Genomic DNA, 10,584 nt, shown 5'->3' on the forward strand with positions numbered 1-10,584 from the left:
CACCTTCACCTCCAACACCATCGAAGCAACAGCGGCTGGATTTTATCGGAGGGACTGCTAGCCAGGACAGCATTGATAGAGACATCGTAATGTATGTGCTAGAAGACATGCAGGCTATTTCTACAGTGGAGTCACCCGATTTCAGGCAGCTAATTAGCATGATATTGGGTGTCAAACAGCAAATGGCACGGAAAACATGTTCCACGTACCTGGACACAGTGGACAGTGAGTACATAAAAATGGAAAGCAAGTTAAAGAAGACAAACCAAACTCTGCCTCCTCTCATCATTCATCACTGAAGGTACACAGACTCTGTCAATTCTCTTATATACTCTTTCATTCTAGACTTCTAGAGTGTTTGATTATCACATTCCTGTAAATGTATTGACTATAAAGTTCACATTCATAAAGAGGGATCCTAATGGGCCATAACATTATTTCTTTATCTCTAACCTAAAACTGGGGACATGTGTAGAGTGTTCTGGGTTTCAGTAAAGTGTCGAGAATTGTAAAATAAAATCATGAAGACATGATTTTATTTCACAATTCTCGAGAGAATAAAAAATACCTGGTTAGGCTTTGTGTATGTCATGTGTGCCTTCCTTGGGTGAAGCCAGGTTTACAGCTATGTTGTGCCATGTTGTTTTTATGCTGTTTGTTACATATGTATGTTATGTTGCAGCTATTTAAAATTGTCTGTCAATTTTTTCTGGCCTGAAATGAATTGGCCCTTTGAAACATATCTTTATCTTTGTGTGTTGTATGTAGATCACATTGCTTAGCAATGCTCAGTGATGCAAATGCATGTCAAGTTGATCAACAGATTGTATTATTCTCCAGTGCAATAACAGTACTGAAATGAATGTTAAAAGGGCATTAATGTGAGCTTTAAAAATAAAAGAAGTAACTAAATAGTTACTTTTCACAGTAACGCATTACATTTTGGTGTAAGTGACTGAGTTAGTAACTGAGCTACTTTTGAGATAAAATAACTAGTAACTAACTAGTTACTGGTTTTCAGTAACTAACCAAACACTGTGTGTCAAACTATATGTATATATATATATATATATATATATATATAGATATGTATATATATATATATATATATATATACATATATATATATATATATATATATATATATATATACATATCTATATCTATATATATGTATATATACATATACATATATATATATACATATATATATATATATATGTATATATATATGTATATATATATATTATATACATATAAATATATAATATATGTATATGTATATATATATATACATATATATATATATTATATATACATATAAATATATAATATATGTATATGTATATATATAGATATGTATATATATATACATATATATATATATATATATCTATATATATATATATATATACTTTATTTTTTCCCCGTAATAATATTGAAATGTATTGAAATAACAGTAGCGTAAGGAAAGACAAAAGCCCCAAAAGAAACAAAGTAAATATTACACACATATTATTTTTTTCTTTGATGCTAATAGTTTTTAGAATGTATTTTAGAATGTGGGGAGAATTGAAATATATATATATATATATATATATATATACACATGCTAGCTAGCCGGTCTAGCAAGCACGCGTCATTCAGTCCAAAACGGCCCGATCTATCCAATTTCAGAATTGTCTGGCGGTCGTAAGTGATCCCGGAGTGACCACGCTGTAAGCCAGCCATGAAATTTGCAGAATTGTCCGGTATTTTTGCCAAATGTTCCATCTTTACCAAGAGCCCCTCGACGCCGAAGTACATCCGGGAGATGCCATGTTGTTAAGAAAAGGCGTTAACAAAATAAAAGCATGTAAACAACATACGCAAATGTGCGATAAAATAATTGTCGGTGTTAATAGATTGATGAGTTAACGCGTAATTAACGCATTAATTTGCTCACCCTTAATACATATATATATATATATATATATATGTAACCGGTGGTCTTTTCCTCTGCGTTGTGTGTTTTTTATGGATTACGACCGACACCATGGGTTTCTCCACTGCACTTTACTGATAACACAGAATACAATCGTCATCAAAACTTTGTGCCATCGTCGAGCCCCTCTCCCGTTATCGCAGACCAAAAAAAAAGGGCATGCATAGTTACATACACAGTAAAATAAAAACATACCTGATAAAACAGAATACAATCGTTATCAAAACTTTGTGCCATCGTCGAGCCCCTACACAAATATATAATAATGAACAAGAAATGAATTAAAGTTCTTAACAAGACATTTTCTGTCGTCGCATGAACGCCTACCTCTCCCGTTATCGTAGACAAAAAGGGAAGTTGGAGGGCGTGTCTAACGCATATAAAAAGACAGGTGTCACAGTAATTATTGCAGTAGGAGGGACAATGAGACAATGGTTCCACATTGACAAAACATCAAACAATATTCAGGTATTTACATGTAACTTACATATTTTGTGTAATTATAACAATAATAAAACTTTAGAAAATAAATTATCTACAAGACGTAATTGACCCTGTTACATATATATATATATATATATATATATATATATATATATATATATATATATATATATATATATATATATATATATATATATATATATATATATTTATATATATATATGTATATATGTATATATATGTATATATATATATATATATATTTATATATATATATATATATATATATATATATATATATATATATATATATATATATATATATATATATATATATATATATATTTATATATAGGCAAAGATTAATAGATATAATATATATAAAGCCAAAGGAAATTCAAAAAGAACATGAAAACCTTCCACATTCTAAAATAGATTATAAAAACGGAATTAATTAATATACTTTTTTTTTTTGCTTTCCTTATGTTATTGTCATTTCAAAACTTTGAGAAATATTTGAATATTTTTACGAAAATAAGCCGTATGTATTTCTTTTGAAAATTTAAAATGGACAAGCGTACTTTTATTTTCAGAGTAAGTAAATAGTATACAACAAAATAGTTTTACCGTCTGGTTGTAGTTATTTCTCTCGCGAGATCTGGAAAAGAGCTGGTTACTTGTTTCTCTCGCGAGATCTGACAACACTGCGCGCGAACCAAACACGGCGAGGATAAAGCAAGATGGCGTCTGACGGTGAAGACGTTATTGCAGTCGTCATAGATTCTAGTAAATAGTGTAAACATCGTTAAAATCTGTTTGCATCCGGTTATATTAGTCTGAGCGCACTTTGATTCTTCTCGAGCTAGCTTAGCTTGTTAGCTGCTAACAAAGAGAGGCGGAAGTGATCAAAACACATCGCTAAGCAGAGATCAAGTGTGAGTGTAAAGTGTTGTGATTGTGTGAAAATGCGCAAAAGAACGATAGCAGAGTACGAGGAGGAACTTTGTCCAACAAAAGAGGAGAAAGAGCGAAAACAACAAAAACATCAAGTTGTGTTACACAGAACAGGTTTGTTTACTTCTTACTCTCTTATCTTTACTAACTTTATATTTCATTATTAACACTATTATTGAATAGATTGTCTATAGGAAGATGAATTGTCATGTGAGGATGACGCACTGATTGTTTTACATTGTTCATAAAAAGGAGACAGTTTCAGACACACAATATTTATGAGAGGTTGATGTTCCTCTCAGTTTGTAACAATGTGTATCAACATGTTTACACAAAACTCACACAGTCACTGGGGGAATATTCCACAGAGCAGGTTAAGTGCAAAGTCCTGAGTATGTAAAGCTCGAGAGTTTTACCTCCAAAAATAAGAGAGGTAAGACAAAGTCAGAGTCAGTTACCATGGTAACTGACGCTGTAAACCTAGCTTGCTAGCTGGCAGGTTTGACAAGTTATATATGTGTGTAAAAGCTATACTGACCTGCTCTTTCCTTCATATTGGTGCAGCCATTAACCTACTACAACACCTACTACATCCGCCTACTCAGTGGCCTAGTGGTTAGAGTGTCCGCCCTGAGATCGGTAGGTTGTCAGTTCAAACCTCGATCCAGTCATACCAAAGACTATATAAATGGGACCCGTTACCTCACTGCTTGGCACTCGGCATCAAGGGTTGGATTTGGGGGTTAAATCACCATAGAAATTATTCCCTGGCGTGGCCACCGCTGCTGCTCACTGCCCCCCTCACCTCCCAGGGGGTGATCAAGGGAGATGGGTCAAATGTAAAGAATAATCTCGCCACACCTAGTGTGTGTTTGACAATCATTGGTACTTTAACCTTTTAACGTGGCAGTGATTGTCAAAAAAACACAGCCTGATCTAAAGATGACATCTTGATCTCATACCATCTCAAACCAATTGGCCGTTCATTATTAAGTGAAATGTCTTAAAGTCGCTTAAATTTCTCTTCAACCAAGGAACATTATGCACTATCCAGTTACTCGATTAATCGAAAACATTTCCAGTAGAACACTTAATTAATAACATTTTCAATAGCCACAGCCCTATATTTCATGTACGATTTAATATTTAGCATGTAGGAGTTAAAATGTGTTTTGTTTGTGTCCTGTAGACATCCATCAGCTGATTGAACACCAAGAAGAATCTCTCCCTCATCTGCAGGGGGACAGTTTCACTTTAGAGGATACACAGCCCTCACACTTTAAAGGGGGCGAGGAGGATCCACAGCCCCCTTATTTTAAAGAGGCAGAGGGGGGAGAGTGTCATGTAGGGCAGGAGGAGGCTGATCTCAGCAAGTTTCCACTGACTGTTGTCTCTGTAAAGACTGAAGAGCATGAAGACAAACCACCTGAGTCCTCACAGCTGCATCACAGTCCAAGTAAGCACAACATCCACATATCATCTAATACAATGTTTGTGACACATGTTCACCCGGGGGCCACTTTTATTACTAAAGATGGAGATATATTTGCTTTTTAAAACCACCATTTAAAAATCAATCATCAACAGTGTAATTGCTGGGGTGTAACCATGTGACCTGGAGGCCGTCCTTCTTACTCACGTGGTCAAATGAAGGCAAACATTCAATATGGCTACTGTTTATTTACCTTTAGCACCACGTATGTCAGCATATTTCAAACGTTTAGTGGTGAAGATAAAAGATGTATAGCAAGTGTAATTTTTTTTTAGTACTGGTTCCTAATTATGTTGTCCATGAGGGCCGTGAAGATTCTGGACTAACGACACAACTATTTGTATTTTTAATTCCAGCTGACTGACATAACTATGACACGATGTCACATTCAGTTTAGCTGCCGCTGCTACACATTACAATCACCTTTGAATAATGACAAATAAGGAAGCAACAAAAGATTGATGTAAGTGTTATAAACAAGAAGATGACATAACTGCATTTCAGCTTGCTCTGCACACATAGTTGACTTCTATAAGACTTCAAATAAACAGCTGTTGATAAAAGACTTCCCTGCTCTGAGATGTTACAGAACATCATGTTGGAGGTGTTCAACCTCTTGTGCTAATAGGAATGCTATTTAAAATGCCTTTTTTCCCCTTTTTTATTTCCACAAATTACATGTAGTACCGATAAATACAGGTATTGATAAGGAATATTGATTGGGTATCATATCGATAAATTCTTAACGATTTATATCCCTACTGAAGATACAAACCAGATATCTTAAAAGCGCTATATAAATATAATTCACTTCACTTCTCATGTTATCTTGTTGTTCTATTTTCTAATAACTGCACTTTTTGAAATCATTCACAGTCCCTACGTGAGTTAAAGTTAAGGTCCCAACGGTAGTCACACACTAGGTGTGGTGAAATTATCCTCTGCATTTGACCCATCCCCAAGTTCACCTCCTGGGAGGTGAGGGCAGCGGAAGCCGCGCTCCGGAATCATTTGGTGATTCAACCCCCAACCCTTGATGCTGAATGCCAAGCAAGGAGGTAATGGGTCCTGTATTTATAGTCTTTGGTATGACTCAGCCAGGGTTTGAACTCACAACTTTCCAGTCTCAGGGCAGACACTCTAACCACAAGGCCACTGCGCAGGCGAATGGTTAATGCATCCTCAATAGAAAATGAACCTTAGCAAAAGTTAACTCACAAGTGAGTCATTGGTAGCCGCTCTATTCTGCCTATAAAGTGCTCTAAAAACATCCTAAAACCCCCTTCAACATTTTAAATACACACTGTAAGTATATATGTAATGTAGTAACATTCTTAATAACATTTCATATTTACATATCTTGCTCATTTTAAGCATACAATGTCTGCTCTCACTGGGATGCCGACTGATGGGATGTTCATATCTTCCCGTTTAGATGAAGAATTCATCCTCGCAAATGGTTAAAAAGGGTGGGTACAAAAGAGCATATTATCGTGCCTTTCTTGCCATCACCAGGTCTAAGTTGGATGTCAAAGTTGACCAAGTTCTCCGGTTTATGTGGACATTACACTACAGGCTCTTCTCACAGACATTCTTACATACGTCACATACTGTCACGTCATACGTCACATAAGTATACGCCCTCGCGGTGCAGAGAGGTAGCAGCATGGGTAATGTTAGCTGTGATGCTAGCAGAGCCGTGCAAGTGGTGATACAAGAGAAATAAGTTAGAATTAATTCCCAAGAAAAACAGCAGGGGGTCCATCGTCTGACAGTGGTTTGGCTTCAAGTGGGAATATGTCGAACAGACAACCGTAATTTGTCAAGTGTTGGCCAAAAGCATTGCTACAAAAATGGCATTACTGCTTATATGTAGTAGGGCTGGGCGATAAAACGATAACGATATATATCGCGATAGACATTTGATCAATATCAATAGAAAATTGGGTCGATAGAACGTTCGATAATTTCACTGAGTTCTGTTAGAAAAAAATAGTAAGAAACGCAGAGCCGGAACCGCACGGCATTCTGGGGGGTGTAGGCAACGGGAGGGCTTTAGCCTCTCGACCTATCACGGCCGAGCCTGAACCGCAAGGCAGCAGTGCCATACGACAAAAATTCAAAAAATTATAAAGAAATAAGGGATGCAGTGGTGTATCAATTAGCGAAGGACATGCTACCGCTCAGCATAGTTGAGAAGTCTGGGTAAGCATTTATTTAATGTCAATATTTGCACATCGACCAGTATTTTCATTTATTTGACTGTTTTTCTTAATGCTGACCTCGTTCTAAAGGTTAAAGGTTACATTTAAAATAAAAGTATTTAAATTCATCCTTTTTTCTCCTGGTCATTATTTAGAATAGTTTTTTGTTTTTTTTATCGATAATTATCGATATCGACTGATATGAAACACTTATATCGTGATAATTTTTTTTGTCATATCGCCCAGCCCTAATATGTAGCATCATTTGAAAAGTCACCTGCTACAGAATGAAGAGCGGTTACTCCGCATGTCAACATCTCCATTCGGTGCCACATGCCCACACCATCAAAATGCCGAGGTAAGCATTTCCAGATCAACACCGTATGAACAAAACAGTCAACAACAGAATTTAATAACGTCCGTAGTAACCTACCACATAGCGAAGGACAAACACTATTTGATTTCCTATTATGCAGCTCACTTTTAATTGACACTTAAAATGTTTCTGACAATCTTGGACTTCCTGTTTTATAATCAACATGAACGTTTATGCCATTGTTTAATAACTGAAAATACAGTTTTGGTCAATTGACTTAGTTGTGATTTCCTTCTCTGCATTAAAGTTTAAAAGTAGCATATATTAATGCAGTATGAACAAGAATGTTTTAATGTAGACACATAGAATCATCTTACTGCTGTGATTATATGCATCAAGTGTTCATTCAAGGCTAAGACAAAATATTGAGATATATATCGTGTATCGTGTTATGGCCTAAAAATATTGAGATATTAAAAAAAGGCCATATCGCCCAGCCCTACTGGAAATGATGTAATTCTTTACTGCATATTTTAGCAACTAAATTAGGAGCATGCGTATCCTGTTTTAAAATAATTCTATTAGTAAATCAATATGAAATAATGTATGGCAAAATACATTTTAAAGTTAAAAGTTAAAGTACCAATGATTGTCACACACACACTAGGTGTGGTGAAATTGGTCCTCTGCATTTGACCCCATCCCTTTGATCACCCCCTGGGAAGTGAGGGGAGCAGTGGGGAGCAGCGGTGCCGCGCCCAGGAATCATTTATGTTGATTTAACCCCCAATTCCTACCCTTGATGCTGAGTGCCAAGCAGGGAGGTAACGGGTCCCATTTTTATAGTCTTTGGTATGACTCGGCCGGGGTTTGAACTCACAACCTACCGATCTCAGGGCGGACACTCTAACCACTAGGCATATCGTCTATCCATAATAAAAAGTCCTGTCGTCCTGGTTTGTGTTTATTTACCTGTAAATAATGTTGTAAAGAGTAGCGTGTTTGTGCGTCACTGAGATTTCAATACAGTTCATACGATAACTTGTTTTTCCCAAGTGCATGTAAAAGTAGTGAACGGATTGTGTGACTGACCAGAGATGGTGTGTTTGTCTTGCAGACTTTTTTGAAGAAAATCTTCACCATGAGCAACAGAAGTGGAGCTTCAGGATGCAAACTGAGGAGCCACAGCCTTCCCACATTAAGAAGGAAGAAGAATACCACCTGATCCCCCATTTTAGAAAGGAAGAGGAGGACCCACTGACACCCCATTTTAAAGGGGAAGAGGAGGACTCACTGACACCTCATTTTAAAGAGGAAGTGGTGGATCCACTGGGAACTCACATTAAGGAGGAAGAGGAGGAACACCGCATCAGTCAGCAGGGAGACCATCTTGAAGGACTGGAGGAAGGTGATGTCACCAAGATGCCAGTGACTTGTGTCCCTGTGAAGAGTGAAGATGATGAGGTCAAAGGTGAAAGTGAGGAGAAGAGAAAGGCAGAGCCTCCAATCAGCAGCTCAACACAACACATGACAACAGAAGCTGATGGAGACCACTGTGGAGGATCACAAGCAGACAAGCTCTTAGCTCCACTATCAGATAGTGAGGACACAACGTCACACTCTCCTGACACTGATGATGAAGACTCTAAAGATGATAAGACATGTCACACTGACAACACTCACTTCACATGTTCTCACTGTGACAAAACTTTTAAATCTCCTAGTAAATTGAAAAGACACATGAGAACACACACTGGAGAAAAACCTTTTTTATGTTCAATCTGCAGTAAAGATTTTACTCATAGGCACGACTTGAAAATAAATATGAGAATACACACTGGAGAAAAACCAAAAACCGTTTTCCTGCTCAGAATGTGGTAAAAGTTTTGTAAGAAATCAAAGTTTAAAAGCACACATGAGAACACACACCGGAGAAAAACCTTTTTCATGTTCAATCTGTGGTAAAGATTATATCCATAGGCAACATTTGAAAACACACATGACAACACACACTGGAGAAAAACCTTTTTCTTGCTCGGAATGTGGTAAAAGTTTTGTAAGAAATTAACGTTTAAATGTACACATGAGAACACACACTGGAGAAAAACCTTTTTCGTGTTCAATCTGCGGTAAGCACCATTTGAAAGTACACATGAGAATGCACATTGGAGAAAAAACTATTTCAGGCTCAATCTGCGGTAAAGATTTGATTCATAGGCCACATTTGAAAGTACACATGAGAACACACACTGGAGAACAACCTTTTTCATGTTCAATCTGCGGTAAATATTTTGCTCGAAGGCACTATTTGAAAAAACATATGAGTACACACACTGGTGAAAAACCTTATACATGTTCAGTATGTTGTAAAAGTTTTATACAAAGTATGCATTTGAAAAGACACTTGAGAATACACACTGGAGAAAAACCTTTTTCATGTTCAATCTGCAGTAAGGATTTTACTCAAAAGCACCATTTGAAAGCACACATGAGAACACACACTGGAGAAAAACCTTAAACTTATTCAGTGTTTGTAAAAGTTTTATACAATGTCCACATTTGAAAATACACATGAGAACACACACAGGAGAAAAAATGTTGAGTTGCAGTGTGTGTGGTGAAATATTCTCTTCTAAGTACCAGTGTAAGAAACACAAGTGTGCTGGTGAGAACAGCAGCAGCAAATGAAACTGCAGGATTTGAAATAAACTGTCAAAACTTTAACCTTGACATTCTAACATCAGCACATATAACATGTGTGACATCATTATTGTGTGTGTATGATTCTAACATTTATAGATTAAACACTTCAGATTAGTGCTTTTATTTCAGTCAAGTACATTAGTTAATATACACATTTGTGTACTTTAAAATGAACAACAATTTGACTGAAAGGGTGGAAATAAACAGTACATAAAATATGTTACATACAATAAACATTTAATGTGTATATATTCATAATTCACTTTTATACTTACTCATAATAGTGTTTTAAATATGTTTTTGAAATAATTACATGATACATATTTTATTTTCTAATAGTAGATGATTCCATAGATTAACTCCTTTATATGATGTACATATTTGTTTTACATGAGTTCATACATTTGCTTTTGAGTACATGTAAATCCCTCTTAGTTCATATTTACTGGTTCACATCTGAAACATCTTCTGGACCACTTCTGGAAGC

The 10,584-nt window shown here is 36.0% G+C and overlaps 1 pseudogene; it reads left to right on the forward strand.

Moving 5' to 3' along the window:
- Positions 1-3,145: 3,145 nt before the first annotated feature.
- Positions 3,146-10,118, forward strand: LOC133545402 (oocyte zinc finger protein XlCOF22-like; annotated as a pseudogene).
- The last annotated feature ends 466 nt before the right edge of the window (positions 10,119-10,584 follow it).

The sequence above is a fragment of the Nerophis ophidion genome, linkage group LG28 (assembly GCF_033978795.1).
Source record: "Nerophis ophidion isolate RoL-2023_Sa linkage group LG28, RoL_Noph_v1.0, whole genome shotgun sequence".
Lineage (NCBI taxonomy): Eukaryota > Metazoa > Chordata > Actinopteri > Syngnathiformes > Syngnathidae > Nerophis > Nerophis ophidion.